Source organism: Cryptomeria japonica, chromosome 4 (assembly GCF_030272615.1).
Source record: "Cryptomeria japonica chromosome 4, Sugi_1.0, whole genome shotgun sequence".
Classification (NCBI taxonomy): domain Eukaryota; kingdom Viridiplantae; phylum Streptophyta; class Pinopsida; order Cupressales; family Cupressaceae; genus Cryptomeria; species Cryptomeria japonica.
Window position 1 is genome coordinate 623,195,731 of NC_081408.1, and position 17,410 is coordinate 623,213,140.

Consider the following 17,410-nt stretch of genomic DNA (forward strand, 5'->3'; position numbering starts at 1 on the left):
TCTCTGTCGCCCTCTAACGGCTCATCATCCAATACAATAGGGTGTGCTAATGATGTCCCATGCTGGATCATGGCACCAGTCAATATTATGGTTGCTTGAAGAGTCTGTAGCTCCATCGACTCTTTCAGCTCTAATGGGACAGCCTGATGCACCTTGGGTTTGGGTGCTAGGGGGTGGCGACTCTCCGCAGCTAATCGCCTACGGGCTCTAGGTCTATCTTGGGCAGAGCCACCACCTCTAGCATGAAACTCTCTCATGTCAAAATAATTTGGGCGCACATTGAGCACAAACTCACAATATATTTTTCTCAAAATATATAATGGCACCTCATAATTATTACAAGTGGATCATCAAAGACCATCCACCACCTCTGCCAATAAAGATTCTTCATCTGCACATTGGTACACCAATGTATGGGAAACCTCTTTGCATTAGAAGGTAATGATTGGCCAGTTTTGGGGTCAACAAAAAGGGCACATATTTGTTGTTTAGAAATATTTTTGTTTTTAACTCCATCATATGATAGCCCATTGGCATAGAATTGACGACACCTATCCCTAAAGCTTCCCCATTTGGTAATTTCTATGGAAACATCTATGGCACCACCAGCTAATGTTTCTAGGCTAGTGGCGAGGAATTGATGATGGTCAAGTTTAGAAGTTTTCAATTTTACAATCAGCCTATTGATTTTAGATGTATTTTGTCCTAACTAATTAATTAATTCTTCCTATGTTTCGGTTGTGCGGTCAAAAGGAAGAATTGGGGGTTGTTCTTGTGTGTTTTTAGGAGGTGCATTTGGTTGTTCTTGTGGGTTTTCAGGAGGTGCATTTGGTTGTTCTTGTTCTGGATTAGAAGAATCTGGTTTTTGAAACAAAAAATGAAAAAACCTAATAAAAATTAATGAAATTAAATTCAAAATGTAAAACAAATTGCATAAACCAGAAAGAAAGACAAAAATAAACAAAAACTAACCTTGATCCATAGCCTGGAGGAAAAATTTAGCACCCCATTCACAGTTTAGGTTAGAAAATGGGAAAAAAACAAAGTAAAAAATGCGCTTTATGAGTAAATGAGACCCAGTTTTTTTTTAAAACTATTTTTACCAGGCACTATGTACACGGTTTTATTTGGATTATTAGTGTGTACGCGCTCATTTTCCTATAAGCAGTGCGTATGCACTAATTTTCCTAGATGTAGCGTGTACGCGCTCAGTTTCTTAAAAGCAACACGTACGGGCTACCTTTTCTAGGCTTGGGAAGAACAAACCTAAGCGTGTATGCAGGAATTTGAAATTTTAAAACTGCATACGCGCTGCCTGTTTTTCCAAGTTTTTTTTGGGTGGTGTCCACTTTTCTGACCACCATCCTTGTGCACACGCCTTGTTATGTAACAAAAGTGCACACTTTTATGTTTAGTTAGACTCTTTTCACAATTCTTATACATCTTCAATTATATTTTCTCACACATTTTTATCTTTCATAAGGGTAAAAACAAAGTCATGTTCCACTCATAAGCCACAAATGAATATTGTAGCTGTAAATATGCTAAAAGCATGTTGTGATCCTCAATTGAAGGAGCTTTAGTCAAATCCCATTAGTGATCCTATGGCACTCCCATGACAAGGGAAGCTTCAACCATGCATAGGGTTTGACCAATGTTATTTAGTGCCTTGTACAATGACTATGCTAAGTTAAATCTCATACAATATGTTTTACTTCATGTCAAAGCCCTTTTTCTTATACACTATAGTCCTTATCTTGTGATCTAGCTACCTTTCCAGATTATTTTTCCAAACAGGTGATTGGTAATCATATTAAATATACATATCTATGGTTATTATACATGTATATATTTTTAATTTATAAAACAAAATATTAATTACATGCAAACAAATGTAGTTAGAAGCATCATTACCTCTGCATTATAATTAGTTGATATATTTATTAATAAAATTCAATTCATACATATTAATAATGATTCATTTGATAGGCATAGATACATTTTGTACATAGAATAGTCTTCACTAACAATGTTAGGGGGAGAATGCATTTTAAAATACAACAATATGTTCATAAGAGAGACCTTTAAATTTTGAGATTAGTCAATTGAAGGATATTTAGTAGATTTGACATGGAGATATAAAGTTGCTCAATTAAATATGATGGATCCTTTGTGAAGAACAACAATTTTTTAAAATGAATTTATTTTATAATTATAGTATTGTAACAAGCAATATCTAGCTACTAAACCATTTGCAACAATATAAATATTGAACTAAAATTTCTAAGCATAAAAAATTCAAGTGACTTTTTTTTGAAGCTGAAAGAAGGAGAGTACACTATATAAGATGTTAAATATTTGCATAAGAATAACTGCATAACCATAACCAAGTACAACATAAGCAAGGATTCAAGAGAGTTTTAGTGTTTACAGTTTCCAAATTCTCATTTTGAACTTTAAGTGGTCTTTACATTGATTGGAGAGGAAAAGTATCGTCAAAGCACTTTTTTTGTCTAACCACGGACTTACTAGTCCTGCGTGCCATTTCCAACTGGAAAGGCTCGACGTTTCGTAGGGAAGTAAAAGAAGTTGGATTAATGTCATATGAGACTAGTGCTTGACCCTACACAATCCCTAGTTGTTCACACACCATAGGCTACTCCTAACAGGTATGACCTCTAACTGGGTTGTATAGCTGGATCAAAGAACTAACTGACGCTTATAGTTTGTAGTATCACCTTGGTCAAAGGATTTAAGAGTTGCAACACACATATGCATATAGTCATTGTTCATCACCCTACTTGGTAAGACTTTAACCTAAGGAGGTTTTTCAAGCCATTACGCTTATCTTAGAAGCCAATTGCATTTAGACTCTAAAGAGGCTCACTGACTGACATTCATGTTTTGACTCAGGTTAAATATTCAAATTAGCTAGTTTGTGATGTCAATTACTCTAAGATAAAACCTTCCATTGAAATACTGAATTCATACTGGTGTTCTTGAGCTAGTAACCTGCTCACTCAAGAACACAAGAATGAATTCCTTCATATAATAGAGATACTGAATTAACCATTCTTCTTTTATCTGATAATTTTTTTTATCATTTTTTTATCATATCAATACAATCTTTTATTTGCAGAAGTGAAGGTAATGCAATTTGCAGCAATCTCATTCCTTGTTTTGCAATGGAATATGGCCAATCCTTGACCATTTCCAGCTAGTATTTGCCATTGAATTGTATATGGATTATACCCTTCTTGGCTGTTCTGTTTACTAACGTGAGCCATAATTACCAATGGGGATAATGTAGTTTTTTTTAAGTTTTCATTCCACAAGAGTTCATTTGTCTCCGTTTTATGGCTTTCATTAAGTCGTAATGTTCTTTTGAAAAGAATGAGCGAAATTTTTCATTGTGATTTTCCATGGTATTCTTCCTATAAAAATAGTGTGATAATTCATACCCTCAACTCATATTATTTTCCAAGTAAACAAATGATTACAAACAATGACTTACGTCCAACTTTCTTCCTAGCTGGCTTCAACAGGAGTAGTGCTAGCTTAATCAAAATCCTTTTGAAGCATGACTTCTAATCTTTTCCAAATGAAAGTCATGTCCTCTAAATAATTTCCTTTTCCGTATATATGCTATGGACTCCAAACGGTTCCCTTTTTAATTAATGAAAATGGTTGTTTGCATTTCCCAAATATATGAAGCTAATTTTGTATTTAATTAGGAATGAATTTCATTAGCTCCATCAGATTCCCATCCTCATGCTATCTTCCTGCCTCTCCACTATGTGAAGGCGGTGGTATAAGTTTACAAAGAATGCGAAAATATATATATATCTCAACTTTCTTTATAGCCATTTTACTTTTAATCATAGTCTTACGAGGTTAAAGTATCGCTATCCTACTTAGCCACGACTTAGTCCGCTCAAGTTGCGGTAATGTAGGTTGTGTAAATATTAACTAGCTTATATGTGTGTGTGTTTGTGTGTGAGATTAAAATCAAATATATATAAGCTAGTAGCAGTCGCAACGCAACATGGGAAACAATAAAAAATTCAAACCAAAACTATATAATATAATATTATTAATGTTTGTTGCAATAATTTGTAATATTATTATTGCAATTATTATTATTATTATTATTATTTTCTTTTCATTTGTGTAATAATATTATAATATATTATTATTATTATTAATTTATATTGTTGTGAGTATAATGAGCGTTAGGGTTATAATTATAATGAGGGTTAGTATTATACTTAGGATTCAAGTTAGGGTTGGGGGTTAGGATTGGGGTTAATCTTAGTGATTGTAATTAGGGTTAGGGTAAAAGATTATAATTATTAATTATAAATAAAATTAGGGTTAGGGTTAGGGTTAGAATTATAATTAGGATTAGGGTTAAGATTGCAATTAAAGATAGTACGTGATGATAGCTATAAGAGTTAGGGTTTGGGTTAGGATTGGGGTTGGGGCTAGAATAGGGTTAGGGTTAGGGTTAGAATTATAATTAGGGTTAGGGTTAGGGCTAGAATTAGGGTTAGGGTAAGAATTAGGGTTAGGGTTACAATTATAATTAGGGTTAGGGTTATAGTTAGGATTATAATTAGGGTTAGGGTTAGGGTTAGTATTGGGGTTAGTCTTAGTGATTATAATTAAGGTAAGGTTTAAAGATTATAATTAGTAATTATAATTTAAATTAGGGTTAGGATTAGGGTTAGGGTTAGAATTATAATTAGGATTAGGGTTAGGGTTAGGGTTAAGATTGCAATGAAAGATAATATGTGATGATAAATATAAGAGTTAGGGTTTGGCTTAGGATTAGGGTTGTTAGGGTTAGGTTTTGGGTTAGATATAAAGTTAGGTTTTGGGTTATTATCAGGTTAGGGTTGGGGCAAGGGTTAGGATTGGTGTTAATCTTAGTGATTGTAATTAGGGTTAGGGTTAAAGATTATAATTATTAATTATAAATAAAATTAGGGTTAGGGTTATGGTTAGAATTATAATTATGATTAGGGTTAGGGTTAGGGTTAAGATTGTAATTAAACATAGTACATGATGATAGCTATAAGAGTTAGGGTTTGGGTCGGGATTAGGGTTGGGGCTAGAATAGGGTTAGGGTTAGGGTTATAATTATAATTAGCATGAGGGTTAAAGATTATAATTAGTGATTATAATTATAATTAAAATTGAGGTTAGGGTTAGGGTTGAGTTATAGTTAGGATTATAATTAGGGATAGAGTTAGGGTTAGAATTGGGGTTAGTCTTAGTGATTATAATTAGGGTAAGGTTTAAATATTATAATGAGTGATTATAATTAAAATTAGGGTTAGGCTTATAATTAGGATTAGGGTTAGGGTTAGGGTTTGCAGTGAAAGATAGTATGTGATGATAGATATAAGAGTTAGGGTATGGGTCAGGATTAGGGTTGTTAGGGTTAGGGTTAGGTTTTGGGTTAGATATAAAGTTAGGTTTTGGGTCATTATCAAGTTAGGGTTGGGGTTACGGTATAAATTAGAGGGAGTTATAGTATTATAGATAAAATAAAAGTTATATTTTGTTTTAGTTAATGATAGAGAGTTATTATTGTAGGATAATGCTTGGGGTAAGGGTTGAGGTTCAATTAGAATCAGTATTAGGGTTAGGGATAGGGTTTAATTAGGATTAGTGTTAGAATTATAAATAAATTAAGGTTAGTAAGTGTTATGACTCGGGAAGGGTTAGGATTTGAGGATAAAGCATGTTGTTAGGTTTTCGGCTATATAATAGAGCTCTATTTGAAGGTTAGCATTATAATTTAATTAGGGTTATGGGTTATGTTAGCATTAAGATTGGAGAAAACGTCAAGCATAGGTTGGATTTACAATCAAGGTCACTTTAGGGTTATGGTTGAGGTTCAAAATAAGGTTTAAATAGTAATTACGGTTAAGGTTAATTTTAAGGTTAGGTTATTATAAAGGTTGAGCTACAGTTAGTGCTAGAGTATAATTATGGTTAGAATTAGGGTTGTTATTCAACTACATTAGGGTTATAGGGTTAAATTAGTATTACACTTCAATTAGGATTAGGGTTTGGGTAAGATTAGGGTTAGGATTAGAGTTCAATTACGGTTAGGGTTAAGTTTAGGGCTAGGATTCAATTATGGTTACAATTGAGGAAAAGGGTTAAGTTTAAGAATACGGTTCAATTAAATGGTTAGATTAGGGATCAAGTTTTATTTAGGGTTCAAATCTATGGTTAGAGTTGAGTTTAGGGTTATCATTCAATCAGAGGGATTACGGTTAAGGGTTAGGGTTAGAGTTAGGGTTTAAGATTATGGTTAGGGTTAGGGTTTAGTTTTAAGGTTAAGTTTATGGTTAGGGTTACAATTACATTTAGGGTCTACATCAAAGTTAGGGTTAGAATTAGGGTTATAGTTCCATTACATTAAGGTTAATAATAGATTAGGAATAAAGTTTAATTTTGGTTAGCGTTAAGTTTATAGTAGAATTATTGTTAGTGTTAAGGTTTAGGATTGTGGCTAGGTTAGAGTTATGATTAGGGTTATGGTAAGGATTATGATTAGGGTTATGATTTGGGGTTATGGTTATGGTTAAGGTTAGGTTTAGGATTATGGTTAGGGCCATATGATTATGGCTAGGGTTAGGGTTTACATCATAGCTAGAGTTAGGTTTAGGTTTAGGGTTAGGGTTTAGGTTAGGTTTAGGTTTAGGATTTACATCACATGTGCTTAGGGTTAGGTTGAGGATTATGGTTGGGATTAGGGTTTAATATTAAGGCTAGGGTTAGGGTTTAAGGTTAGGATTAAGATTATAAATAGGATTCACTCTTAGGATTAGGGAAAGGTTTCGAGTTATAGTCAAGGTTATGGTTATGGTTAGGATTAGGTTTTAGGGTTATGGCTAAATATTATTGTTAGGGTTAGGGTTTATGGTTATGGTTAGGTTAGGGTTAAGGTTTAGAGTTATGGTTAGGATTATGGTTAAGGTTATGGTTTACATCATGGTTGGGGTTGCATTTAGGGTTAGGTTTATGATTAGGCTTAAGGTTACAGTTATGATTTGAATTATGGCTAGGGTTAGGGTTTACATCATGGTTAGGGCTAGGGTTAAGGGTTAGTGTCAGGATTAATGTTATTTTTTTATATCATGTTTATGGTTAGGGTTATAAATAGTGTTAAGATTCAGATAGGCTTAGGGTTATAAAATCAATTAGGGTTATAAATAGTGTTAAGATTAGGATAGGCTTAGGGTTGAGGATAAAATATGTTGTTAGGACTTTATAATGAATCTTGAGTTTAAGGTTAGGGATAACAATTAATTAGTGTTAAGCATACCATTTAATTAAGGATGGGGTCAAGTTATGGGTTACATTAGCATAAAGGTTTAATTAGGTGTTAGGTTACGTTTAGGGTTAAGAATACCTTAGGGTTTCTAGATTTTTGTTAAAGATATGGTTTTATTAAGGTTAGGATTAATTTTAGGGTTAGGTTGTTGTTAGGTTTAGATTAGGGTTATGGTAAAGATTAGGTTATGATTAAAGTTACTATTCTAGGATAAAGCTTGGGGTTAGGGTTAGGGTTTGGGCTATAGTTTAAGGTTGGGGATAAGGTTTGATTAGGGTTATGTTTTTTCTAAAGGTAAACGGGTTTTACCTGGACCCGAAACCAAAAGTTTTACTTGATTAGGGTTATGTTATGTTAGTACAAAGATTTAATTAGGGTTAAGATTCAATTATATCTAGATTAGGGATATATGAAGGTTAAGGTTTGATTACATGGTAAGGATTTAGTTATAGTTAGCATTAGTATTATAATTCAATTAGGGTTAGAATTAGGGTTATGATTCAATTACATTAGGCTTAAAGTTTGGGCTCTAATTTAATTACAGTTACGGTTCCATTAAGGTTAAATTAGGGTTATCATAAAGATTAGGTTATCATTAAAGTTATTATTCTAGGATAAAGCTTGTGGTTAGGGTTAGGGTTTGGGCTATAGTTTAAGGTTGGGCCTAAGGTTTAATTAGGGTTATGGTTTAATTAGGGTTAGGATTTAATTAGCTCTAGATTAGAGATATATGAAGCTTAAGGTTTGATTACATGGTAAGGATTTAGTTATAGTTATAGTTAGTAATATAATGCAATCAGGGTTAGAATTAGGGTTATGATTCAATTACATTTGGCTTAAGGTTAGGGTTGTAATTTAATTATGATTAGGGTTCAATTAGGGTTAGGGTTTGATTATTGAATAAAGATTTATTTAGTATTACAATTCAATTAATTTCAATTAGGGTTAGTCTTAAAATTCAATAACATTTCAATTAGTTAAGGTTAGGGTTAGTGTTAAATTTTGATCTTAACCATAACAATGACTATTTAAAACATACAAATTAAATATATTTTATGCTTAATAGAAAATATATTTAGGAAAGAGAATTTAGAGTAAAAGTATACCTCCCATGTAGGAGTCAAACACAACTCAACCAAAAATAACTTATTGTTTAATTTACCATGAAACCCACAATGTTAAGACATTCAATCAAATTATTTTAAATGAATACATTATAATTGAATCTAACTTTCATGCTCAATCTAACCAAAGCTATCATATTGGTAGGATTAGAATAAAATTATAAGTCCAAATTGAGTTTATGATTAAAATTATTAACATAGAAATTCTTATTGATCTTTCTAAATTAAAAAATTATTTATTATTTTTGAAATATTTGTGTAAATATAAATAGAAAAGTCATATCTATATGATAAATTAGAAATTTTAAATACATTATATTGAATCTAACTTCTTTCCAAAGGTATCATATTGGAAGGATTATAATAAAACTATAAAGCCAATTTAATTTATGATTGTAGACACCCAAAAATGGTCAACGCTTGCGAGGTCATACTTTAACATTTGCGCATTGCCTCATTTTAGGTTTTTGCATCGCATTAACATTTCTCCTATGTCACGCACTTGGTCTTTATCATTTGCGAACATCGAGTCATTCTTCTATATTCTTCAATCATCTCATCCTTGAATTTGATCTTGTCGACAACAATATTCAGTCATGATTTTGATCGATTTTACCCTGTCGCATCAATGTGCGTATTCATTTGTCATCATTTTGGACATCGTCAATCCTAATTAGGGTTTTGTCCTCCTATCAATCTTATCATTTTGGACATCGTCAATCCTAATTAGGGTTTTGTCCTGTTTTCAATCTTATCATTTGGCGATCGGTTTATCAATCTTGTCGATTTATCATCAATCCTTCAATCTTGTCATCTTGCGATCGATTTGTCATCGATCGTGGTCATGTCTAATCTTGTCATCTTGCAATCTATTTTGTCAATTTTGTCATTTTTCAACCGATTTGTCATCGATCGTTATTTGTCTCAATTGTGTCAATTTGGATCAATTTGTCATTGTTCCTCGTCAATTGGCGCATCTATCAATCAAATCATTTTGTCGCATTGGTCATTTATCAAATCAAAACATGATCAAGTCAATTATAGACCTAATTGTCATTTTCGCATTTCTAATTCGTCTTCTAGGGTTTCATGATTCAATCATTTAACCTAATTTGTCATTTCTTCCTTTAGGATTAAATAAATTACTTATTTATCCTAAGTTTCCTTATTACAATTAAATCTTCATTTAATTGTCTAATTATTCCTCTTTGTGAATTGATTAATAAATGAAAAATTATTAATTAATTCACTAAATCCTAATTTCTAATTTCTTTCAATTTCTAATTTCCTATTTTCATTAATTCCTAATTTCCACCTATTTTCTAATTTTCTAATTCAAATTCCACCTAATTATCTTGTCTCTAGTTCTCCCTATTTGTGTGCTTCATGCGTCATACTCTTGACATAGCAATTTGTCATAGAGTTTTGTCTTGACATAGAAATGTGTCATAGAATTTGTCCAAAATTGTCATAAAATTCTTGACATAGAAATGTGTCATAGAATTTGTCATAAAATGTCATAGCAATTTGTCATAAAATCTGTCATAAGCCTCTTTGCATAGCAATTTGTCATAGATATGCTATTTTTGATTTGAATTTCTATTCAAATCTCTTTCATGCTAATTTGTCCATTTCTCCAATTTCTCTATAAATTGGATGTTTTCTTCAATCAATTGCTTCATGAATCTCGAATTTTTACTGAACCTTCGTTTCTAGTACTCTTGAGCCTTTTTGCTTTCAAATTGTGTGAGCACTTGTAGGTGAGATCCACAAAACTATTGAAGAGGAAAGAACAACAATGGAGCCGCATGGAAGGAGTATTCAATCTTGGATCTGGTTTGCATAATGTTTTCTTTTGAATGCTTCATTTTCATACCTCTATTGAATGTGCATTGTGATTAGGTTCATTGCAATGAGTATTTCTTTGATTGAGCTATCATATCTTGTGTTGTGATTGATATACTTATCTTTTGATGATTCCTAATTTCTATGCCACATTAACTGGTGAACCCGACGTGAATACTAACCTTCTAACCATCTTACTGTGTTTTGGAGTGCTTCTAAGCTGATTTGCAGGTCAAAAACCCAAAAACAGGGCCGTGCAGTGCATTCTGGAGACTTCTGCGCTTGTGTGAATCATCTTGCGCCTGTGTTGAAGACTCTTGCGCCTGTGTCAAGACATTCTGCGCTTGTGTCAGACATCTTGCGCCTGTGTCCTAACTTCTGCGCCTGTGTCAAGTCCAGATCAAAGGTGAAAAATGCAGTTTTTACTTGAAAAATTTTATATGTTTTAGTAAATTGCAATTTTGAGGGTCTTCGGTGCATTTGTGGACAAATGTGGTGCTCGTAAACATGATGAGACATCATTGATGTTTCCGAAATTTGGTTCTAGATTATTTGAATACCTTTCCAACGCATCAAACGGTTTGTAATTCGGAGCTAGGATGAGAAAGTTATGCCTTCTCAAAGTAGACTGAAATTTTGATAGTTTTCATAAATCAGATCATCTGTGCTTTGGATTTTGGTACTAATTATTTGTGCAGGATCTTGGCATACGCATGACAAAGACTAAAAATCAAACTACTAACATGTGTTATGCAGATTCAATGGTCAAAGACAACAAATCAAACTTCTGACATGTGTTTTGTAGGTTGCCTTGGAGAAACAACCAAATTGTGTGTTTGAGATTTTTAATTAGGCACTTAGTGATTTATAAATAGGTGGAAATGAACATTTGTTTGCTTTGATTGTTGAGTATGACATTGGAGTAGGAGAGTATGCTCTCATCCTTCTTAGGGTGATCAGAAATCCAGATCTTCAATACCATGCTTGTGTTGATTGAGTGTCTCCATTAGAGGGCCTGCCTTCCCGACCACTTTGCTTTAGCAAGCGAGTGATAATCGTGAGAAGGGGACGACCCAAAGTGAGTACGGCTAGAATTCCTTGGCATTCTAACTCACTATAAAAAAATACCTGATGAGCGAAAGCTTTGAAGGAAGTGTTACGTGGGAATTGCAGTTACTTGGGAAGTGATGCCCCTTGAAACTCTTTCTCATATCAACATCTAAGTAGGGCCTCTTGGTCTAAATCGTGCTTGCGTGACTACATTTGTTTGGTATCTTGATGGGCTTAATGTCTCAATCATGCTTGCATGACATCAAGGAGTAATGCTTAACAGAAATCCTTACTACACACCTTGTTTTTAGAGGCCAAAAACCCTTCTAGTTGCTTGAGAAGGACAAATTCGGATACTTGGAAGAGATACTAAGTTCGCCATGGGGAGATTCCATGGGGACTGATGCTTGGCTGCCCTGAGAAGTGAGTGCCGTGGAGGGGAGCCCGTGGGGTCAAGCATCTATGTATTCTCCTTGAATCTCATAATGAGTCTACCTCTCAAGTACCTAATGTCTTTGCCTACCATAAGAAATGTGGAAATGAGCATGATTGTCTTGAGTCTAAGTTGTAACATCTTGTATTCTTTGATTGTCAAAAGTTGAATGTTATCCCATTTCAAAAGCAAAACACATTGATTAAAACAAGATTAAACACAAAAGACATTTATCCAACAAAAGTCCAACAAAGTTCAAAACACATCTTCCAATATAATGATCAAACATTGTTCCAAATCTTGTCTTAACATTCATGTCACTTGCATTTAGGTTCATCCTAGGTTGCATTTTTCAAAGTCATTGTCAAGTATCAAGGTTAGGTTTCACCTAAGTCATACTTCTTTTGCATATCAATAAAAGTCATCCATTTGCATATGTCCTCTTGCATAAGAGTAATATCATTTCATAATTAAACCTTAGGTTTCATCTTAGGTTGACATTGTCATACATTTGCATTTTCATATCCCAAGTCTCTTCATTAAGCCTAAGTCATTGTCATATCATATTAAGATCATTTGCATATTAATTGTCCTTTTGCATATAGTATCAAACCTAGGTCTTGTCATACTTGAGCAATCCAAATCTTTGGTAAACCCTAAGTCATTGTTAAGAAGTCTAGACCTCATCAAGTCTTTTGTCCTTTTTGTCATCAATATCATTTCGTCAAACCTAGCTTAGTATCCAAGCATATAGGTGAGACATTGTCAATTTGTCCTTTTGTCACTTGGTCCTTTTGTCCTTTGAGGCCTAGGCATCATTTCAATTTCCTAAGGGTCCATCTCTTAGATTTGCATTTCAAAAGTTTGTCAAAATCTTCAAAAACAACCAAAAACATAGATTGCATTTTCATATATTTAGTTTGCATTTAGTTGCATATCATATATTGTCTTTGAAAAATTCCAAAAAAAATTGCATTTGCATAAGTGACATGCCTTTTGAGATAAGATCAAGATCTAAGAAGATGAGTGAATCAATGTATCAATCCATGGATAACATAGTAAATTTGCAGTTTCAAACTAGTCAAACAGTGCAAGTTGAAGGTTCATTAAACACATCTCTACCACCATATGGAATGGTTCAACTTGGACCACCTCTATTATATGAACCAGTGTTTGTACCTATGAAACCAGGACATGGGAGTGTTCCACCAACTCCAAGAGGAAATGCACCTTTCGATTGGAATCAGTCCAGCTTGCAACAGGAAATACAAACATTGTATGAAGAACCAACTCTATCTCAAGGATTTGGTTCAGATCAAGGCATTCACCAAGAAACAAATCCAAATGTCCAACCAGACTCTTCATCCGATTTCGATGTCTCTGATGATGTTGTTATGTACCTTAAGGATCCAAAGTTGACAAAAAAGATGGATAAATTCTTGAATAAGCTCTTTAAGAGGTTCCCACAAAAATATCTTGACATGATGAGTAATGTGACCTCCTCAAGTAAGCAAATTAATGTGCAAAAACAACAAGGCGGTGAGTTGTTAGGTTTCTCTCTACATCCAAATGATGAAAATGTGCAACAAGAACTCCAACCCACCTTGATGAGTAAACGTGCTTCAAAGGCATTGACTGTGACTATTCCTCAAAAGTCCACACTCAAAATAATAAACAATCCATTGTTTAATGCAACACCTTTAACACCAGATCAAATGAAGGCCACACAAATGTTGATGATAGGTGTCCCTCAACAAGAAGTGATTCCTCGAATACCAAAAAGTGGATCCAAATCTAAGATGCAAGAAAGCTTTATGATTGGAATGTCTGATCTTACAAATGTTCAAATTGCCTTTCCTTCATCCCAAAGCATTAATCCCTTGCCAAAATCCCCCATGCATATCCAAAGTCCAACCCCATGTCAAGAGGATAATTTAGAACATGAAGAAATGTGTCTTGAAACAGATCAAGATCAAGATCCTGAAAACTTATCATCCCATCCAATTGTTGACCAAGATCCCATTTCCCCAGACACTCACGATGATTCCCCTATGCTTGTCCATCCTATCCAAAGTCCTATAGACACTCCATTCCCTAAGCAAGATCAAGATATCCCAGTCCATCCAATCCCAAATGATCCCCTTCCATTTCATGAACACAATGTCCTTTCAAATCCTATTGACATTCCACTTCCTGAGAAAGATCATGATATCCCTTCCATCCTTTCCGATGATCCCATTAAAAGTCAAGAGCAAAGCACCTTTAAAGAGGAATCCAATGATCTTCCTCCTTGTCAAGATCAAAGTATCCTTCCAAATTCATTTCCAACACAAGACCCTATCATTCCTTCAGATCCTCCACAAGATCCACTTGTTCCTCCATCTCCACGTCCTAATCCCGCATATCCACTCCAAGATCGCATTTCTTTTGACGATCCCATTATTTCTTCCATTCCATCTCTTGAAGAGCCTATCATTGAACCATGTCAACTACATGATCCTAATCCCCCTCATGATCCTGATACCACTCATGATTCTAACGTGTCAGTGCAAGATGTTCATGAACCTTCGACATGCATAATGGGTTCTTCCACTTTGGTGAAATCTGATCCACTTCAAGATCTCATTATTTCTCTCATATCACATCCACCTCATAATGAACTCGTGTCTTCTTGCCAAAGCAAAGAGTATCCTATTAGTCAAAATATTGATAAAGGAAAAGGGGTAGACATCCATAAGAAAGAATCCCTTCATGTTAAAGAGTATACTAATGGTCATGGCTACAAAGCTCACACTCAAGGCGTTGGTATCCCTTCAAAGTCAAAATCCAAATGTCCACCTTCCCCATCATCGCTTCCATCCATTCTAGGTCCCTATATCCCTCCATCTCCTATGCAACATCAACAAAGGCACACATCTTGGATAACCTTCCATCCATCCCACATACCTCCATATCATTCCCATCCACATCGACATTCATTCCCTCTTCCAAGCAACTTGGATGCCAAGTATAAAAGTCATAAGTCTAAAAATCCACATGTATTCAAAGATCAACATGTCCAATCTAATCGACATGTCAAAACAAAGAACAATATGATCTATAAAGAAAAAGAAAAATACAAAAGGCCACAAAGGCCCACTGAGCAAAATAAAGCAAAGTCAAAATATATATGGGTTCCTAAATCCCTTGTGCAAGCAATGTACTCCAAGGAACCACAAAAGCATGAAAAATCAAAAACCATGTGGATCCCCAAGAAGCTCCTTGAAGCACAAAGAGAAACATCAAACTTGGCATCCAAAATTGCTATTCCTCCATCCAAACCTTCCAAGTCTATTCCTCCATCACCTTCTTCTTCCATTTTGGGCCCTTATGTCCCAAAATCCCTAGCTATTTCTCCATCCAAACCTCCCAAGTCTATTTCTCCACCACCTTCTTCATCCATTTTGGGCCCTTATGTCCCAAAATCCATAGTCATTCCTTCGTCAAAATCTCAATATCCAACATACATTTGTCCTCCATCAGTCCATCACCCCTCAAGGTGTGTGCCAATGTCGATCTTGCCAACATTTCCATCCACTCAAGGCCAATTCTTCCAGTACCCTATCCATTATCCAATGCATATTTTCCATCCTTCCATCCCTCTCGTCCAATCCTTTGCATAAATCATTGCCTTAGTTTCATCTCATTGTCCATGTCCTTATCCTACCAACGTCTTTGAGAAGGCTTTTAAAGGTCATGGTCCATTTATCTCAAGGCTACTATCCAAAAAAAAAAAGACGCTTGAGTCCTTCTTCCATCCACTATCATGTGTCCATCTTCTTCTGAAAAAGCAAAATCCAAAAAAATAAAAAAAAAGAAAAAAGTGAAAAAAAAGACAAAAGAAGAAAAAAAGTAAAGAAAAATAATTCGTCCACTGGTGAAAACCTGGCAAACAGGCGCCTTGGGCAAGTACCGTGATGAAAACCTGGCAAACAGGCGTCATGTGTAATCGATGAACTTCTTGCACACCACACTTGGGGGCAGGTTTCCTCCTTCATATCCTATTGCCCTTCATTATCCTATCATACCATGTCATTACCCTTCCTTGTCCTATCATCCCTCATGTCCATTTTCCCTTTCCACTTTTGATCTTGACAAGGCTGACGATCTTCATGAGCATCACGCATCTTGTTGTAGCTTTCAGTCTATCATAGCTTTTGGTCATTTATCCATTTGCTTATTATAACCTTTCATCCATATTCCCTAGCTTATTGCAACTTTCTGCCATTATCCCATAGCCAATCCCGACCTTCAGTCCATGTCCCTTATCCATTCTTGGTCTTACTTATCCTATCCATATCTTATCACTATCCATACACTCTTTTTCATTTCTTGATCTTGATCTGACATAAGGACATAAAATTTAAACATGGTTTCACAAACCTCTTGACATGTCCCTCATGCCATGTTCCTGCTTTACATTGTCATATCCAGTCTCTTGTACCATCACACAATAGCTCTTGGAAATTGCATCTGCATTGTCTCCATAATAAAAGGCCTTTGTCTTCTCTCTATCCACCATCATTGTAGCAAGCCTATTTATCCATTTGTCATATTCCTTGCATTGCTAGACACTGGGGGCAAAATTTGAAAAGGTCATAAAAATCCAAAAAAGTCCTGAAGAAAGTCTTAAAAATTGAAAAAAGTCCTGAAGAAAATCCATAAAAAAATCAAATAATGTCCTGAAAAAATCCATAAAAAAATCAAATAATGTCCTGAAAAAATCCATAAAAATCGAATAATGTCCTGAAAAAAATCCATAAAAAAATCAAATATAGTCCTGAAAAAAGTCTTAAAAATTGAAAAATGTCCTGAAAAAAGTCAAAAAATCAAATAAAGTCCTGAAAAAAGAATGAACACAAAAAAATTGTAAAACTCCAAAAACCAAAAACATGCATTTTTGCAATAAAGTATTCCCTTTATGCATCGACAGCTCACTGAGTATACATCCAACGACTCGCAATCCAACATCGTGCTTTAATGAAATAACGCATTAACAGATGAACTTTTTCAACTCAAACCAAACATTCAAATTGATCAAAATTGTCTTATCAATCAAATATCTGCATTAAAAATCATTTGTCCTTGTCACATTATCATGGGTCTTATACAGGGTGTGGTATACTCGAAACCAGACTGTGTCCTGTCTTATACGGGGTACCGCATTTCCTGAAACCAGACAGCATGATCGTCCTATCAGCACGTTCAATTTTTGACAATGAAGATCAAGATGTTTGTTTGTTTGTTTGAATTTGCGCATCTTATCTTTTTATTGATTTATCTTTGATCATGTTCCTATGTTGCTCGATGATGTCACTGAGTGATTTAGAGTGACCGGGATGGCTCATGGTCTCTTTCTTTGATTGTGATTGTCGTTTGTCTATGCTGTGTCTGTCTTACGCAAATCGGGTTGCATTTCAGCTCTGGCCTTCAATGCCATGATGCTACGCATTCGTTTTGCTACATAAAAATAAAGGTTCTCACCTACAAAGTGCATTACTGAAAGCAAGTTTTCATCATCTCTAATTGTCCTCTGTCTTATTTCTTCTTACTAACACTTCTTCC